This window comes from Misgurnus anguillicaudatus, chromosome 4 (genome assembly GCF_027580225.2).
Source record: "Misgurnus anguillicaudatus chromosome 4, ASM2758022v2, whole genome shotgun sequence".
In the NCBI taxonomy this organism is placed as follows: domain Eukaryota; kingdom Metazoa; phylum Chordata; class Actinopteri; order Cypriniformes; family Cobitidae; genus Misgurnus; species Misgurnus anguillicaudatus.
In genome coordinates this window covers 5,443,533-5,462,864 of record NC_073340.2, presented here as the reverse complement: position 1 = coordinate 5,462,864, position 19,332 = coordinate 5,443,533, and the positions used below count along the sequence as shown (strand labels likewise).

Here is a 19,332-nt window from a genome sequence, read left to right as displayed (position 1 = left end):
TTGGGGGGGGGGTGGACGTTTTCTCTTAATTTATGAGTTAAATCATCAGTGGCGGGGAATGAGTTAAATTCAAAATTCTAAGCCAACCAGGTAACTTACTTTTTTAAGTTAAACCAACAAATCTTTTTTTCAGTGCATTGACTTCTGTTCATACGCATGTGAATGCATCAGACCGGAACGGGTGTGCCTCGTAAGTCTTAAAAAGTGAAGCCTCCGGCTCTTTGATCGCCCCCTGGTGGCTGGCTGCAGTACAAGTCATAAACCCCGCCCTCTCCATTCAAACAAATGGGACTCTGCTCTAAAACAAAAAATTATTTACACTTCCAATAAAAGTTTCCGAAAGATGGTTTTTGTCCTTTCAGGCAGTTGATATCACGCTGATATATGTTCAATTGTTCATTTATGTGATAAGTTTCATTTTAGCTAGTAATTTGATGCTATAGAAACGGGGCGTGTCGTTATGATTGGCGTGGTTGAATTGGAAGGCCGAGCGTTTGGGCAGAAGTTTGATACTGTGGCTCCGCCTCTGGCTCCACGGATGATTCCTTCTGCGCGTGCCTTGGCTCCAAACTGACGTTTTTACATAACATGGCGGTGACCATGGTCAGACATTTTTGGCTTCAATTCATTACAATGGAGGGAGGCGACGTCGCGTCGTCCATCTTTTTTGTACAGTCTATGGACTGGAAACGCAAGCTTGTTCGATGATATTTTGAATTTCGCTGCATACCAAAGTTAAAGTCTGGTCAAATCTGCGATTTATTTCAGGTGTAGACATGTGATCATTAGAAAACCAGTATGTCACAGCATGACCGTTCTGTGTACTGAAAAGCAAAGATCGACGAAGTGTTACCTACCCATATTCCAATAACGTCAGAAAAATATTTGCACGCTCAAAGTCTAGAGTGACCGCCCCTTAAGTCTTGTTCATGTGGTTTATTTATTGCTGCATATTGCAGCAATTCTGCTCCTGTATGCATTCAGTTGCAGACATGCCTATCAAATCATACCAAATGACCTTAGGTTCAAATCTGTCAGCAATTTGTCTTTGTGTGAGTTTTACTTGACCTTTTCAAAGTATTACTGCTGCTTTCCAAAGCAGGGCAGTGGGAAGCTCCTCACCTCCATAGGAATTAATCTGGAGAGATATCTGAAAGACTTCAACTTTACCTCCCATGGATTCTCCTTACATAACTGTTTGTTGTTCATTCTTTGATCTCGGCGAGAGAGTATAAAGCCTATGCTTTCACTTAGAGCAGTTTTTGGAACTTCCTGTAAATATGATGAGAGAGATCTCATATAGTTTTTTTCTTTTTTCATTATCGCTTATGCAAATTATCTTTATATCAGTTAAATAAACTACTTCCAATACATTCTTTTATTATACACCGGTTATTGCCAGTGCTCTGTTCTGATTGGTCAAGCTGTGTGAAGCAGATTGCTTCACTGTTTGTGTCACTCGTCTTTGTAAGAGTATCAAACATTTTTGCATTTGGCAGTTGCTTTTTTATCCAAAGAAATGGCACAGTCAAGCTACGCATTTTTATCAGTATGTGTATTTCCTGGGAATCAATGCAATGATCTACCAGTTGACCTACAAGAACACCAAGACCAAGAAATAATTGTCCATATAGTGTGTCTTATATCATTCAATATAAACTTCTTCTTCATTGAATTGTTGTATAAGAATAACATGACATCTTGTTTTAATACTGAATGATTACCTGCATTTGCCTATTGCCGATTCACAACCGTGCTAAAATTCAGTACAACCGCAATTTTGCTAGTGTAATAATTCTTAATCTAATTCGTAATAATTCTTAGTATAATTAAATACTACCATTGACCTAAATGCATCTTTCCTATCCTTTGTGCACCATTTTTTGGTTACCATGGGGCCATCTCAGTCAACCGGATTGGTATGACCGCCCAAAACTGGTTTGACAGCATGCACACCACTGCTCGGTTGAGTGGGAATGAGCAGCAACAAATGCATGGTCTTAAAAATTGTGAAAAGAGAGGTATACCCACTGGGTTGTTTATTCAGGCTTTAAGCTCTGCTTTAGACCTTACTGCCCAAGGGCCATGGTGCCACAGCTATGAAGTCATGCCTTTTGACAAAACCGAGCCCAAACGCCGTGTTTTTACTGCGTATAAATATGTGAATTACTAGCTGAAAGTGGCCAGTGGGGAGCAGTAGTCATAGATGTTTCTTTGACATCATGGGAAAACTTCAGTTTAAAACATATAAACAAGCAAACACTCCCTGTTATCTCTGTTATCTGTGCTATACCGGTTTGATCTTGCCTGGACATTCTCAAAGATATTTTTTTCACTTTTGGGTTATTTTGAGTAAATTCTCTGGTTTAATTGAAATTAGGATTAGTTTATAGGGGACATATATTATAAAAATCTGGCTATTTTAATTCCATCCCTAGTACTTGTATCAACCTACAAAATGTGAAAAAGATCAACCCAGTAACTTGATTTTGGTAAACCATTCTCTGCAAGCATGTAAAAAATTTCTAGTTGAAATTTGGCTCCCCTTGTGATGTCAAAAGAGGATAATAGCACCCCTTAATCTGCACTATCCAACCACGCCACTGCCATTTAGTGCAGAGATCAGCTCATTTGCATTTAAGAGGACATGAGGCTGTTATTTTATTGTTTTATTCTGTAAAGACTTGTTAATGTTTAATGTTCATTTAACTTTAAAATAAAACTGTTGCCAGTAAATAACATACATTTAAAGGGGCCATGTCTCAAGGCTTTTTTAAGATGTAAAAAGAGTACACATGTGTCCCAAGAGTACACATGTGAAGTTTTAGCTCAAAATACCACATATAATTTATTATAGCATATTAAAATTGACACTTTGTAGGTGTGAGCAAAAATGTGGCATTTTGGGTGTGTCCTTTAAAATGCAAATGAACTGATAAAAATCAAACACTGATTGCCGTCATGGTTATTTGTTTAAATTGAAATTAAATTGTGCTGTGAATTACTTTCTCTCTCTTTCACTCTCTCTGCACTAAATGGCTGTGCCGTGGTTGGATAGTGCCAATTAATTAAATTATTTTTTATTTCATTTTTTCAATTTGTCAGTTCTTGTGTCATTTCATTTCATTTATTATACAGAAAAGGTTAAAAAGTAACATCAAGATACAATTTAAATGGGCCTGACTTTAAAAACTGGATCCAGCAGGTTCCTGTTCTGCAAAACATAAAACATTAAACACAACTCACAACATATAAAAACACACGTTTAAAATACAAGGACTATAAACATCAAATCAGGGAACTACACTAACCTTTTCCACTGGTGGCACTTGCGCTACCAACTTTTTCAGTTACTGGCGCAAAATATGATTTGGTCGCACATATTTTTTTCAAGTTATATTAAGGCGCTCTGGTTAATAATGAACAATAATGAAACTGTATTGCATACAGATATGCTTTTTATTTTACTTGCCATCTTTTAAACCACATGCTGCCTTGTTTTCTTAAACGTTGCAGTCAGTGTTTCCCACAGATCTGAAATTTACTTGGTGGTGGTAACCGGTAAAAAGGGCAATCATTAGCCACTGACAAATAATGGTCTACACATATGACGAAGAACTAATAATGTGTGACACAACACAATACTTTGATTTATTGAAAATTAATATTAATTTCACATTATATTTCATTAATCTAAACACTCCAAACTTTCTTTGCCATTAACAAAGCTGACACTGTTTGTCAAAGCACCATGAAAACACTTACTGTTTTTGCACTGATATATGAAGCAATTAGACCCCTTTTATCAAACTCAATATAATACAATACTATGTATAGTATATTAATAGACAGTGCAGGTCTATAGATTATAAATGTGACTGAAGTTATGACTGATGTTATAATGGCAATAATTTCCACTAAATAGGCACTTTTACTGCTTCTGCTCTATCTTTCTATTTCTCTCTTGCCGATCCAAAAAGCCCAATCCACTCACCACCTCAATAATATTATTCCACTTATTTTATTTTCAAATCTTCTTGCTGTCCCGGTGACAAACTTTACATTGCTTTGCTCGTTTAGTGCAATGGGCTTGACATTAGCACTGTTTTTTGCTACAATCTGTGCAAACTTAATATGGATATGGTTTTAGAAAATATATGGTTTATTAATAATTAAGATTACCAAAAACATGTGAGAAAGAAAACGCAGCGCGCGGTCGCAACAAGAACCATCGCCACAGAAACCGAAGGCACGCCAAACTGCACTCGAGCCCCAGCGCGGCAGCGCCCATGGCCGCCCTCCGATCGACTCGGGTTATAAACTCAATATTAATCAGACTTGGGACCCAAAGTAATGAAACTAGGACCTAACCGGACCCGACAGACCATTTAAAATATAAACCCGGAACCATACGGGTCCCGCGTCCTCAGTGAAGAAAGACCTCTGCTCAAGTTCAGAAACATGGAAGACTGCGCTTGCGTCGCGTCGCACCCAATTCATTGAGAAACAGCTGAGCACGCAAACGCACACTGATGGGGAGAGACACGACGTGCTTTCACGCAAAATGAAGCCAACGTGTTGATGGCTCAGAGCACGTTATAAAACGTATTCTTAAAATCCACATTTATGTTTTAATAAATGCTTATAGTAAATCATAGCATATTGTCTAAAACATTAGGTAGCACATTTGCGACCTATTAAAAATTAGGGTCGCAACGGCAGTTCAAAAGGTCGCATATGCGACCATTTTGGTCGCAGTGTAGCTCCCTGCAAATACAATCAATGCAGACAAAACTTGAACTATTTAAAAACGATCAGTGAGTACAAGTGTAACTGTTCAGTAAAAACAGTTTGTATGCTTTGTTGAAACATGTGATAGATGTTTGTTTTCTTATGTAATATGGAATTTCATTCCAAATTTTGGTGTATGTATAAAAGAAAGGTCATCACATAAAGTCGAACACACGTTCATGAGATTAACCTCTTTGGTTTCTAAAATTGGTACAGAACAAAAAATAAAAATGTTAATACTCGATGGCATCGAGGCAGTTCGGTTGGTGTCTAAAAATATATTGAAATAAATGCCAAGCCCTACTCGTAAACCTCCTTTGCACCTTAACATATGGCGCCGTTCTGTCTTTAACAAATTTTTCCAACAAACCGGTATACCTGAGTGGCCAGAGGGCAAGAATAAGTGGATTTGAAGCGAAAGTATTTGATGAACATATATACAGGGTTCCTACGGGTCCTTGAAATCCTTGAAAGTTTGTGAATCTGGGGGAAAAAATTCAAGGCCCTGGGAAGTTTTTGAAAATATACATACATAGATACAATGTCATTGAAATTGAAAAGCTTGAATCTATTTTATGCAAGAAGTTTTCTGAAAAAAATCCATATTCCCTGTGTAGTGTAGGATAATATCATCAAATTCTAGACCATTTAAGCACGTTCTAAACTGTTCGCTTTAAATGCTTTTATCTTCTGTATGCAAATGTTGATTCATACCAAAATGCCTTTTTGCATAGTTGTGTTTGACGGCTCTGGTTACGTATGTAACTGTTGTTCCCTGAGAAGAGAACGAGACGCTGTGTCTCTTTTGCCATACTTATTGCGTCCCTGTAACGCCGTCTTTGGCAATATTTCAGATAGTGATATACTTCCTGGCTCGACCGACTTGTCATTGTTGTTAAGCCTCACCATTGGTTGAATTTGATATACACATTCAGACACACTTACTCCTGGAGGCGTCCCCAAAGTGTCACCGCAGTGACGCAGCGCGAGTTCCCTCGAAAGGGAACTGTAACAATGTATCTTTAAAGGTAACATGATGTAAATTTGCTCTCACTTGAAATGTGTCCCCACATTTAGTCCTTGAATTTGAGGGTATGGACCTGGAAAATCCTTGAAAGGTCCTTGAATTTGAAGTTAACTAAGGTGTGGGAACCCTGTATATACATGCTAAGAACATTCAATCAATATTATTATCTCATTTTGACGGAGGTGGCGTTTAGCGGCTTTTGCATCTGAGCTCCTCCAATGCATAGTGTTTCAAAATAAGCAAAAACATCAAACTTTATTGTCAAGCAATGCACACACTGGAACAGAGTAGCAAATGGAATAAAAGTCATTTCCTCTGCCTGCTTAAAGCTTGAATAATCCCAGTGCTGTTGTACTAAATATTAGTACTCTTGGTAAGCTGCTCGTCCAGTTAAAGTTGAGGACCAAAAGTAACTGTTCATTCAGCTGTTTTTGTAGTAATGTCATACTTATTATCAGTGTTGCCACCTATTTTCAATGGAAAGTAGCTAAAAAGCCTGCCTGGAATTTGGCCAAATGTTGCTAGATTATGTCATTACGTAATGAGCATATCAGTGGCATCATCACGTCGTATTTGCATTCTGACTACATTGGCCCTTCAAATCACGTTCCTCAGTCTTTGAACATTCCCAAACTATATTTTAATACAGATGAATGCCTAAAAAGTTTTTCTTCTGTTGTTAGACGAAACAACACGCATGCCCCGAGAAAGACCAATGCATGAAGATCTCAACCTATGGCTCATCCAAAAAGTTCCTAGATTTGTCTACGGCCAATCTAAAAAGTCGCTTGACACTTTTTTTGTATAAAAGTCCCTAAAGAGGTCTTAAAGATGGTACATCTAACGACAAAGTCGCCAAGTTGGTAACACTGCTTATTATCCCAAAAAACAGGGAAAAAATAAATGGATAAAATATTTTAGATTAAAATTAGTTTTGGTCATACATCCATCTCTAGTCTAGCAAAATCTAGTCCAACTAGAATTATTACATCTCATATCATTTTCAAAGCGCACTGGGCCCAGGTCAGCCCATGTAAGATTAGACTGAGCATCATGCCTGCTTGACAGGTCTTTCTAGGAATACTTGCCAGTACCTTTAATAGTATCACTCCTAACCATGACAATTCTCAGTGTTTTCCATTGCCTTTGCTCTCTGTGGCCTCGAATGTCGTTGTATGTTATGAGTAGTCTGGAGTTTGTTTCCCCATTTCTAAATCCATCTCACCATTATTATGGCTCCCTTGCCTTTGTGGCACAAAACCACAATGGTTTCTACAAAAATATACTCTGTGTAAAGAAACAAAGGCCTGACATGTTTAAGTCAGATATTTCGGTTATATCAAGCTCTCATTATCAGGGAAATTTGTAATCACTTCACATTGAACTAGCTTATCAAAACATTGGTTAGGATGTCATGCGGTGCAGGCCAGGCCATTTAGTCTGATCTAGTATGAATGATATGCTATAGCGTATTTATTTGAGTTCAGAGTGAATTCTTGGAATGAGCACTTGGCTCGTATTCAGCCATGCTAATAGTGATAGCATATCGACACAAAAGAAATCCGCACCTCTGACATCTGAAGAGGCAACATGCAATTACGCAGCCATTTACTGTGAACCCAACATGATTCATAGCAGTTTAAGTACAGCAATAAATTATGAATATTCCTTTTGCCTAGCAACAACTAAACTTCAGGGTCTTAGTGCATACTTCAGTCGTAGTGGGTGATGTTAGTGAGGAGAATCATACGGCCTTCACTCTGCCCTATACCATTGATGTGTACATTTCTGTACATACTCTTGTAGCGATAACGGAACTATGTTCCCACAAACTTGACTGTTTTATATATTTATACAGAATGTTGTTATGGTAACAGTGGCTTGCCAAAAAGTCACAGAAAAGATAAAATGGATAAAACTGCCTAATAATAATAATCATTCCCTGCTAAAGAAACAGTTTAATCCAGACTAAGCTGGTCTGCAGGGTTCTTTAAGGGCACCATATCCAGTTTTCACTGCTGGAGGTTCCTAAACAACAACAATGATATAATAAAATGCATTTTATAATCATTACATTATAATGCTTGAAAGAATGTGGCACAGCGGAAGTTAATTGGCGTATGACACCAAAGTATTGCCGGAGTGACGCAGTACTGCTTTCAAATTGTTGAAAACATTTGTGATAATTCAAGTATACAGTTGTGTTCAAAATTATAAAACCCCAACTGAAATTGATTGTTTTGGCCGGTTTGACATTGATTTTGATCATTCAGTCATCCTGCTTACAATTACATCAAAGAGGCATGTGTAGGTCAGACAAATATAACATAACATTTATAATGAAATAACCACAAATGTCTTTTCTGTGCTCACATCATTATCAGTTTTATTCAACCCCCAAGTGACATTCAATCTTAGTACTTAGTACAACATCCTTTTACAGTTAAAACAGCTTTTAAACGTGAAGCATAGCTTGACACAAGTGTCTTGCAGCGATCTACGGGTATCTTCGCCCATTCATCATGGGCAAAAGCCTCCAGTTCAGTCACATTCTTAGGCGTGCGCACTGCAACTGCTTTCTTTAAGTCCCACCAGAGGTTCTCAATCGGATTTAAGTCTGGTGACTGCGATGGCCACTTCAAAATGTTCCAGCCTTTTTTCTGCAACCATGCTCTATTGGATTTGGAGTTATGCTTGGGATCATTGTCCTGTTGAAAGGTCCAACGTCTCCCAAGCCTCAGGTTTGTGACGGACTGCAACACATTGTCATCCAATATCTCCTGGTACTGAAGAGAATTCATGGTACCTTGCATACGCAGAAGTTTCCCTGTACCTGCAGAAGCAAAATAGCCCCAAAGCATGATTGACCCCCCACCATGCTTCACAGTAGGCAAGGTGTTCTTTTCTTCATAGGCCTTGTTTTTCCTCCTCCAAACATAGCGTTGATCCATGGGCCCAAACAGTTCTAATTTTCCACAGAACACTATCCCAAAACTTCTGTGGTTTGTCCACATGACTTTTGGCATACTGCAGTCAACTCTTCTTATTCTTTGGAGACAGCAAGGGGGTGCGCCTGGGAGTTCTGGCATGGAGGCCTTCAGTACGCAGGGTGCGCCGTATTGTCTGAGCAGAAACTTCAGTACCCACATCTGACAAATCTTTTCTCAGTTCCTCAGCAGTCACACGGGGACTTTTTTCCACTCTACGCTTCAGATAGCACACAGCAGTCGCAGTTAGCATCTTTTTTCTGCCACGACCAGGAAGCGTTTCAACAGTGCCCTTTGCCTTGAATTTGCGAATGATGCTTCCTATGGTGTCTCTTGGTATGTTTAACATCTTTGCAATCTTCTTATAGCCATTGCCCTTCCTGTGAAGATTAATCACCTCTTCTCTTGTCTTCCTGGACCATTCTTTTGACTTCACCATGTTTGTAACCACACCAGTAAATGTTTAGAAGGAGTTGAGTATCACAGTCATTTTAAAGCTGCCTAATTGGTGCTTATTAGGCTTTATTGCTGTTCCCTGACATCCACAGGTGTTTTCAATACCTGATTGAAAACACTTCAATGAACCTCTGTTCTTCAGAGTGGTAGTTCTTTAAGGGGTTGAATAATTGTGTCAATGAAGAATTCACAAAAGAAACATATACTACTATATTACAAAACCAATTGATGTCATTTTAGTTGCATATGGTTCTTTAAGAAGTCATTGTAGGATTTCATTCTGAATACAATTACAAATGTACACTAAATTCCCTAAAACCCTTAACAGCATTGGGGGGTTGAATAATTTTGAACACAACTGTACATGCAAACAAATATTTGAAGAGTTTGGTTCCAAAACGCAATAAATCCATTTTGACTAATTTCGGTAAGATCGTGTTTTCTATACCAAGAAAGTGACCACTATTTTCTGTTACAAGCTTTCACATAGCATCTTTAGGATATAAAAAGCGATAATTTTTTCCTCAAAATGCAATAATCCATGACAAGTTTTTTTTTTCAAAATGCTATAAATCTATTGAATCAATATATAAATGTGCATTCATCTTTGCCATGTTATATTCATTTAGTTGACTAGTTATACAAACTATAAGTTATACACATTTTTTAAATAAAAAAGAAACATTAATGGCATTATCGAAACACTTACTTTGTCATATTAAGAACACTGTCATTGCTGCGGTTATACTTGACATCGTCGCTTAACATTTTTGACAGCGATCAGCTGTAAAATGTTTTGGTCCTGCTCGATTTTTGTTGACTTTAAGTAAAATAATGTAAAGTTTTTCATAAGATCCCCTGGGGTCAATGTGTTATCATGACAGAAACTTGATGCTGTTGGGAGAACGAGCAACAGCCGGCATTTTTCCAGCTTTCGAGTGCCTCCCGCGTAAATTATTTGATTTTGATGGCTTACGTTTCTTTCCCGTCCCAGAAAACCACCACAGGTTTATCAATGCCATCAAAGTATTATTTTGTTTTTGTTTGTTTGTTGATCATGAAGTACAAAGTAGATGAGGAAAACTATAGGATTCCTTGTGTATTCAATGCGCCGCCATTGTTGTTTACAATGCGTGGAATGGTGCATTGTGATTGGTTAAGCAGATTTAATGCATTCTGCAGAAAAAGAGGAGTGGCGTTTATTGTGTTTTGGGAAAAAAGGGAGAAAAAGATGACAGAATAACACGGTGGATATTGGATTTTGCCCTTTAATACAGACCTGATACAATACTGATTTTGTCAGTAACTCATTTTTTAAATTGCGTTTATCGCGTTTTGGAACCAAACTCTTCATTTAGTCTGTGGCAGGGGTTTTTAGATATTTAAAAGAAAAAAAAATTACATAAAGACTGGAACTTAGCAGGACAATGCAAAAAACATTAATTTGTCCCATGGACTTTTGGATTACCACAAAAAAGCAAGTTAAAGAAACTTACATGTTTTGTCCAACAAGGTCATCTTTACAGACAAATACAAATTTTATGAATTTTAAAGTGTATTTACTAGAAAGATAAAAAGCACAATTTTTACTTTAAAAAGGAATAAAAGTTGTGTTTATCTGTGAAGACTAACTTGTTGGACAAAATGTGTAAGTGATAAACTTTTTGTAAACACAGAGCTTATTTTTGTGATAATGCAAAAGTCAGTAAGAAATAAATTTGCTTTTTTGTGATGTAACCGATAGCCAACAAAAATATGTCATCTCTGCGGCAATCCATAAAAAATCAAAACTGACAATTCTTATTGCCATGTTTATTAATGCCACAATTTATCCGTGTAAGTGGAAATGTACTTCTACGATTTTATGATGATCGTTCTCTGATGACATCAGCTGGACGACTTGGGCGGGAGCATCCGTTAACTCCGCCCCTCTAACTGTCACTCTGCTGCCAGTTACATTTCTGAATGAAACGCCTCCTTTTCTATATCAAATCAAAGCACTGTGAAAAGCACAAACCATAGCCACTATTTCACTCACATGATATCCCATTTCACTCGGAATTACGTCACAACACGGAAGTCAATTGTGACTTCTGGTTCACAGGGACTTTAAAAGAAACAAAAATCGTTTTATAAACGGACAGTTTAGCCAAAATTGTTTTAATTATTTACTCACCCTCATGTTGTTTTGAACATGTATGAGTTTATTCTGTTGAACAAAAAAGATGTTTTGATAATAATGGTAACTACACGGTTGATGGTACCCATTGACTGCCATAGTAGGAAAAACAGATCCTATTGAAGTCAATGGGTACCATCAACTGTGTAGTTACCATCATTTATCAAATTATAATTTTTATGTTCAACAGAATAAAGAAACTCATTCAGGGTTAGAACAAAATGACAGTGAGTAAATGATGACAACATTTTCATTTTTGGGTGAACTATCTCTTTAAGCAAGTACATAAACAATCAGTGTTTAAAACAAAAGGATTTGTAAGTCAAGCTGTCGGGACAGATTTCACATGAAACGTCAGATTTTTTTAACACACGTGAAGACAAGTACATTAAGTAACCTTCAATTTTGTGTCAGGCACAGATGGCAATCGAGAGGCAAAAGTTATGGATTGCAGCTTTAAGAAAGTATATTTTTGTAGCTCTTGGAAACACAATTGGATCCGCTGGAGGCTGGTGGGTTGGGAAACGCTTGGAATTCAGCTTAACACCTAATGAGAGCTCAAACACACACTAACAAATTTGTGTTTTCTTTAGACTCAGAATATCTCCAGCTGAGATACTGAAACAGAGAAGACACTTATCACGTTGCAGACGTAAACACTTTCTCATGTCGGTTTGCAAAACACACACACATATAAAAACACATGCGCACATTTTGTTAAGGTTTGGCAATGTCTAAATGCAGCATTCCATATCCACATTGCGAAGTCAGAGCCACACACCAAGATACTCCCAACAGCAAAGGACAGTGGAAAAGTTTAGGAAACGGCATGACACAATCTTGCTCTGAATGCGCAGCAACCACTAAATAAAGCTCTTGATTGTTTCAGGTGGAACGGTGACATGAGAAGATCAAGAAAAGATAAACATGTACGACCAGGAAAATGGGCTTGATTCTGAGCAGCTATTAGCATGACGCAGAGAGCATGGATATAATTTTATCATCTGGCAAGTGGAATAAGAAAGAAAAGGAGAGAAAGAACAGATTTTGGCAGAGGGGCTTCTGTCTAAACCACAGCAAACAGGCCTGATGTTCACAAAGGTGGTCACGATGGCCACAAAACAGGCCTGAAGCAGCTCACGGTACCCACACATATCCTAGCAACGCACAGCTTAGGTATTTCAAACCAGGAAAAAATATAAACATCTAAAGTTTGGCTTTCAGTGGCTGTAGCAAAGGAATTACAACTCGAAGGCCAGAGGATTACCGCCAGAGCAGAGCTATAAAGATAAAAAATGCTACATAGCAACATAGGAAATGTGAAACAGAAAGTATCTACAGATACTTCCAAACGTTTTCCCAAGCAAAGTGCACAGGACACTCGACTCACAAATGATTTCAGTAGTGTTAAGTGTTAAAATGATGCTAAGCTAACATTACAATACTCACATAAATAACGTACACTCAGCTGGTTGTTACATTGGGACGGTAACCTTTCAAAAAGTTTGCCTTAGTACCTAAAGGGAGCATATTAGGTACACATTGGAAATTCTGCGGAACATATTGGCACCTCAATGCTACACATCTCTAAATGGTACGTATTAGGACCAGTTTAAGAGTGTTTTCAAACCTGTAGATCGAAAACCAAGGGTTAAATGGCTACAATGTTGCAATTTCATCTTGGTTCAGTTTGCATTCACAAGGCAATATTTCCAAACAAACCTGACTTTGCTAATACAAGTCACGTGCGAGTAAACTCTCTTTTAATTGGTCAGAGTGCATCTGTTAATTTTCCGTGATTCCGCTCAAAGTTGTCCATCAGGATGGACAGACAGCAGCTTTGCAGGATTATTGTGTGGCTTTTTTTGGTAACTGCGATTATATTACTTCATTATTATGAGCAGGAATCAAAACTTAGGCGGGACAACATTCTTACCATGTACCTTTGCACGATTAATGGATTAGTTCATTTTCTTAAAAAAATCCAGATAATGTACTCACCACCATGTCATCCAAAATGTTGATGTCTTTCTTTGTTCAGTCGCGAAGAAATTATGTTATTTGAGGAAAACATCCCATTTTAATGGACCCCAACACTTAACAGTTTTAATGCAGTTTAAAATTGCAGTTTCAACGCAGCTTCAAAGGACTCTAAACGATCTCAAACAAGGCATAAGGGTCTTATCTATCGAAACAATTGTCTTTTTGTGACAAGAAAATAAAAAATATGCACTTTTAAACTTCTTGTCTATCTTTGGTCCTGTGACGCGCCAGCGCGAACTCACGTAATTGCGTAATGTCGTGGGGAAAGGTCACGTGTTACATATATGAAACGCACTTTTGCGGATTATTTTAAACAAAAAACTGCCACAAAGACATTAATTAGTATCATTCACATACAACAACATCTGAACGGTCCTCTTTCTCTACACTTGTAAACACTGGGGCGTAGTTTCGCATACGTCATCTGTGACCTCTTGACGTGATGACGTATTATGCACTGGCGTGTCAAGGGACCGGAGATAGACGAGAAGTTGTGGTTTAAAAGTGCATATTTTTATTTTTATTGTCAAAAATGATAATAGTTTCGCTAGATAAGACCCTTTTGCCTCGTTTGGGATTGTTTAGAGTCCTTTGAAACGGCAATTTTAAACTGCATTAATACTGTTACGTGTTGGGGTCCATTAAAGTCCATTAAAATGAGAAAAATCCTGGAATGTTTTCCTCAAAAAACATAATTTCTTCTCGACTGAACAAAGAAAGATGTCAACATTTTGGATGACATGGTAGTGAGTAAATTATCTAGATTTTTTTTAAGAAAATGGGCTAATCCTTTAACTTCCGCGGTTGACTCAAGGCTGCTCTTCAGTTTCCGGTTGCGGGAGATATAAAGCAGAGTGACAGCAGAATCGCTAAAATGTACTCGTTCTTTGCTGGATTTACCCAAATTTACAATCTATAATATGTGAAGAATTGTCCAGACGTGCAAACTCGTGAAAGGTTACAAGTTTTATGTGTCGTCTTATCTCTATAATCAATCATTAAGATATGTTTAGCTAGCCTGTACTAGCAGAGCTTACATTGTGCTGTTTTTACATTTCGTCAAGCAGGCTAATCACGTTAGTAATATATTAATGTCTTTGTAATGTTGTCTTAAAGTGTCACGTAAAATAAGAGACACAAATCAGATTTCACTGTTACTGCTATATGAAGAAAAAGTAACACAAACTGCAGCAGGACTTATACCTTAAATGTGACGCCCAGCAGTCTTTTATTGTGGTATATTCACATCTTTAAAAATATATACTTTTAATATCATTATGGTATTACGTGTTGAGAATATATAATTTTTATATAAAGTAAACAAGCATCCAAAAAAAGCTGTTATTTTGGCTGTTTTGGCAACCAACGTTCCTGAATATCATAGTGCTCTACGACTGGCGGAAGTAGTCCAGCATCCTGAGATTTCATCGGAAATACGTCAAGCATAATCGTGCATAGAGTCCATTGCTGAGAAGCAAATAAAAGACATTTTATAAGGAACAGGTGTGCTTTGGTTTTGAATGTAATTGACATGCTCACTAGAATTCATCACCAACGAGCTATTAGGTTGTTTTATGGTTAATAAAGCAATAAGGCCTGTTCATTGGTCCATTGGGTTGGATTGCTTTCACACTTATACCGAACCACTCCAGAGTTAGTTTGAAATCGGGCCAAAATCACGTCGTTCAGGTGGTCTAAGAGCAGTTGTTTTGATGTAATTGCCGTGTTCACATATGCCTAAACAAACCGAACCAAAGGAGATAACGCACCAGTTCCCCAAACAAAGGCTCAGGTCTGAAAACACCCTAAAGGGCACCGTCCCAAGTGCCAGCTTTTCTACCTTTAATTCTGACAGTGTACCTAAACAAAATATGTACAAAATCCACAGTATCAAAAGAATGCACAGACTTAAATATAACAATAGGAAAGCAACTGCCCAAGCCCTAGGCTGTTTAAATTTCCTTTTCAAAGCCGCAATTTCTTCCAAGGTCTAACTACTAAAATTAAACTGTTTATCAAGCTGATATCAACACACTTCACAAAACTATCTGCCATTTATACCGTGACAATCAGTCCAAACCCACCAGCCAGATGTTGTCATGATAACCGCCAACAAATAGATTGTTGCAATGGGTTGATAGCGCACAGAGTTAACAGACTATGACCCTAAAGTATAGACTAAAATAATAGACAGCATGATGAATTTTTAAGTAAAAGTAATAGTAAACAGCATTAAATATAAAACACATGTCTGACTGACTGTTTGTCGCAGTGCAGTTTTTATTCCCAAAGTGGGTAGCAGCGAAGGCACTGCATTGCATTGGGTTGCATTAAGTCACGTATGGTGCTTTCCATTGCATAGTACCCCATGGCTTGGGTCGGGTCAGCTTACTTTTGAGGGCTTTTCCATTGGGTGCAAAATGTAGTACCCAAAACTTTTTTTAGTTAAGTACCACCTCGGTTGGGGTACCAACACGTGACGCGAAAACACTGTAGATCACTGATTGGTCTGAGAGAATCGTCACTACTAGCGTCATCCCTATAATGTAAAAGATTAGCTTTACCTTCATGCTAGCTTGCGCTGTCTCAATCAAACCTGTTGTCATCTGTGCTTTGCTGTAAGTTCCCAAACTCTCTTTTAGCGAGGAAAAACACCCACAGGTTGTGAATCAGGAACACCATAACGGTTTTTCCAGACTTGCAGTTTGTGGCACACTTTTGTGACGCGCACGTCCGCATATATGCTTAAATGCAACTTAAATGAGGCTCAGCAAAGCCCGTCGACTGACGCCACGGGTGTTTGTACAGAAACGCGATTTGTAAACATCTATTTGTGGTGGTCAATTTTAATTTTGTGGCAGACTGAGAAATAAATGAATGTATGGGAATGTACAACGACGCTCTTACTTGTATGATGTCACAGCAGTAGACAGTTCAAATATAACGACACGCCTATAATCCCTCCCACTCCGAAATGTTACTAAACTCAATGGAAAAGCTAACCAAGCCAGAGTTGAGCTAATAGTCCACCCAAAAATGAAAATTCTGTCATTATTTATTCACTCTGATGTCGTTACAAACCTGTATACATTTATTTGTTCCAATGAACATAAATGAAGATATTTTGAGGAATGTTTGTAACCAAACCGATCAAAGGCCCCATTGACTTTCTATAGTAGGAAAAAGATTCACTGTCGGTCAGGGACTATTTTTTCCAGTGCATGGAAGGCTTTTAGTGATTTTACTTCATGAAAGTTGCATATATTTAATATTCATATTGTGTGGTAATCATGTTATAAAACCAATAAGGTACTCGATGCCTGTATCGTAAATAATTCACAGCTGAATGGGTTGCAATGCCCTTTAGCCGTGACTTATTCCACGATCCAGCACTACCTTATTGCGCACTTAAAATACACAACACCCAGTAGTCCGTTTCTTGTTGGATAAAAAGCGATCAATGCTTTTCAGTATTAAACAAATCACATATTTTTACAATTAAGACCACCGTCAACCTATTTTGGAACAAATTCAGGCCGGGAGCGAGCCTATGATGCCTTAAAGTGCTTTTTAACATGGCGTAGGCAGCTCGCTTGGTTTTTCAACAGAGATCGAGAGAGATGAACTCTGGCAGCTCTTCATGCCTGTTGCAGCAGTCTTATAAACCACTCCTTAAGTATCTCAATATGTCCACCCTGTTACTAGCCAACGGTATTAATACGGTCTCCTCTGACCTTAAATGATTGTGTATGTGTGTGTGGATGTCCGAGAGAATGAGATCCATCTGTGAGTGCTCCCTGCATGTGCTTCAGCTTAACCCCTTAATCAGAGCAGCGTTGCGCTTGTGTCGAAAACACAAGAGGATGTTCCTCTTCTAAACATGCATACCTGTTTTTAAAAATCTGCTAATATTGTCGCTATCCGTGTGGATCCATATTACTTCGTGCTTAGATCCCTTCTTGTCCTCTTCGTACAGATTCGTAAAATCTTTCTCTAAGCCACCCAGACAGCTCTTTGTGGTGTGTAGGGTAAAGTTACTGAGCACAGGGCATGAGAGGGACCAACAGTAAGTAGCTTACAGCTTTGCCAGAAAGCATTGGTGATGGAATGCACATCCTGCCGGGTTTAGCACTGGAGCCTGACCACTGAAGTGCAGGACCCATTAATGAGCGTCTTGCTTTTAAGCAGGTTTCCCATACAATCCCTTCTTCTGCAGTGGGCCAGAAGTTTGCATGTAGTTGCAGTATGTATATATATTTAGGATATCCATAAGATTCAAGGGTTTGAAAAATAAGCATACAAAGTATTGCCTGACATGTTTCTGACATATCTTGCACCTTCAAAAAACATTTAAACACCAATTACATTAGTCCATGAATTTTGCTTTTGACATTATGGGGTGTGTTGCATAATCCAGCAAGCAGAAGAGTGGATACTTCAGTGCCGTGGGCTGTTTCCTGACCTCCAGGGGGAATTGGCTAAAGGAAATCCCAATTAGCGCAGGCTCCGAGCTTTTAAATGACATCAGCTCTTGTAATGCGTGCCGTCCCTGCCACATGTGTGAACAGCCATGTTTTTGATCAAGGACTCCTGTTCTTTCGTTTAAAAGCAGGAACTGTTTATTTAAAATTGCACGCTTGGATTTTTGTGCCAAATGGATTTTAAATGCTTCCAACACAAGCTTCTAAAAACTCTGAAAATGATGTTGTATAATTATGGTAAAAACATCTTTACTGTGGCAGAAATCAAACCTAAAGTCAGACCTTCTTCAAATCATTTGCTTAAGGAATAGTTCACGAAAAAAAAATTCCCTGATAATTTATGAAAAAAAAAAAAAAAATTTGGAAAAACATAATAACAATATAGTGTAGATATGGGGCACAATTAACTTCCATAGTATTTTATATTTTTACTACTTTGGAAGTCAATGGTGCCCCAGATCTACTTGGTTTAAAAAAAATGAAAATAACCTTTTCTGTATTCAGCAGAACAAAGAAATTTAAAGGTCACATTCTTTCTGATCCCATTTTTTAAGCCCTAGTTAGTGTGTAATGTTGCTATAATAGCATAAATCTGTAAAATGATAAAGCTCAAAGTTCACTGCCAGGCGATATAGCGAACAGCCGGTGTGGACTACAGCCCTCTACTTCCTGCATTAATGACGTCACAGAACAGTTTTTTGACTAAGTTCCGCCCACAGGAATACATCAGTCGCCAGCTAAGCTAACGGCAAGCTAAGATGCTATCGAATCACAACACACTAAACAAGCTACACAATCAGAACTCATTGCGTATTTCTGAAGGAGGGGCTTCATAGAACATGAAAGACATCAGATTTTAGGACAGTGAAAACAGCGGTATACAGATAAGTAAATTGTGTGGTTTTTTTACACATGAAACATGAACACATGTTACATTGCGCACTGTAAGCACAATCAAAGCTTCAAAAACACAGAAAGATCCCATTATTAGAAAAATGTTACTTTTTTTTAAAAAAAAAACACGGCATGGAAACAGCCTTTTTGAGGGTTCAGAATGACATACTATTAAATGCTGATACTGGAACCCCTTTGATCTTAATTCTGCTCGCCTTAGTGTAGCGTTTGATATGGTTGATCATAATATTATTTGAAAACATTGGAAAACCATGTTGGATTACGTGGTACAGCTCTTAAATGGTTTAGGTCTTATCTGGTCGACAGGATCTTTGCGGTGAAACTGGGTGAATGCATGTCAACTTCAGCTCTATTAACGTGAGGCATTCCACAAGGGTCAGTTCTTGCCCCCCTTTTGTTTTCTATGTATTTACTCCCTTTGGGAACAATATTTAGGAAGCATGGTGTCTCGTT

At 38.1% G+C, this 19,332-nt stretch overlaps 2 long non-coding RNA genes across 4 annotated transcripts in view; one reads left to right on the top strand and one right to left on the bottom strand.

Moving 5' to 3' along the window:
* The window catches only part of LOC129420279 (uncharacterized), a 135,798-nt gene that overhangs the window by 48,481 nt on the left and 67,985 nt on the right, over positions 1-19,332 (top strand). Inside the window, exon 2 of one of the 3 annotated variants that reach the window (XR_012369188.1) lies at positions 12,330-12,582. The exons of the other annotated variants lie outside the window; for them this stretch is intronic. This is a non-coding gene — a long non-coding RNA (uncharacterized lncRNA). The remainder of the gene's footprint in view (positions 1-12,329; positions 12,583-19,332) is intronic. 3 annotated transcript variants of the gene reach the window in all.
* Positions 1-19,332, bottom strand: part of LOC141363678 (uncharacterized) — a 416,667-nt gene that overhangs the window by 374,725 nt on the left and 22,610 nt on the right. The window lies entirely within an intron of this gene.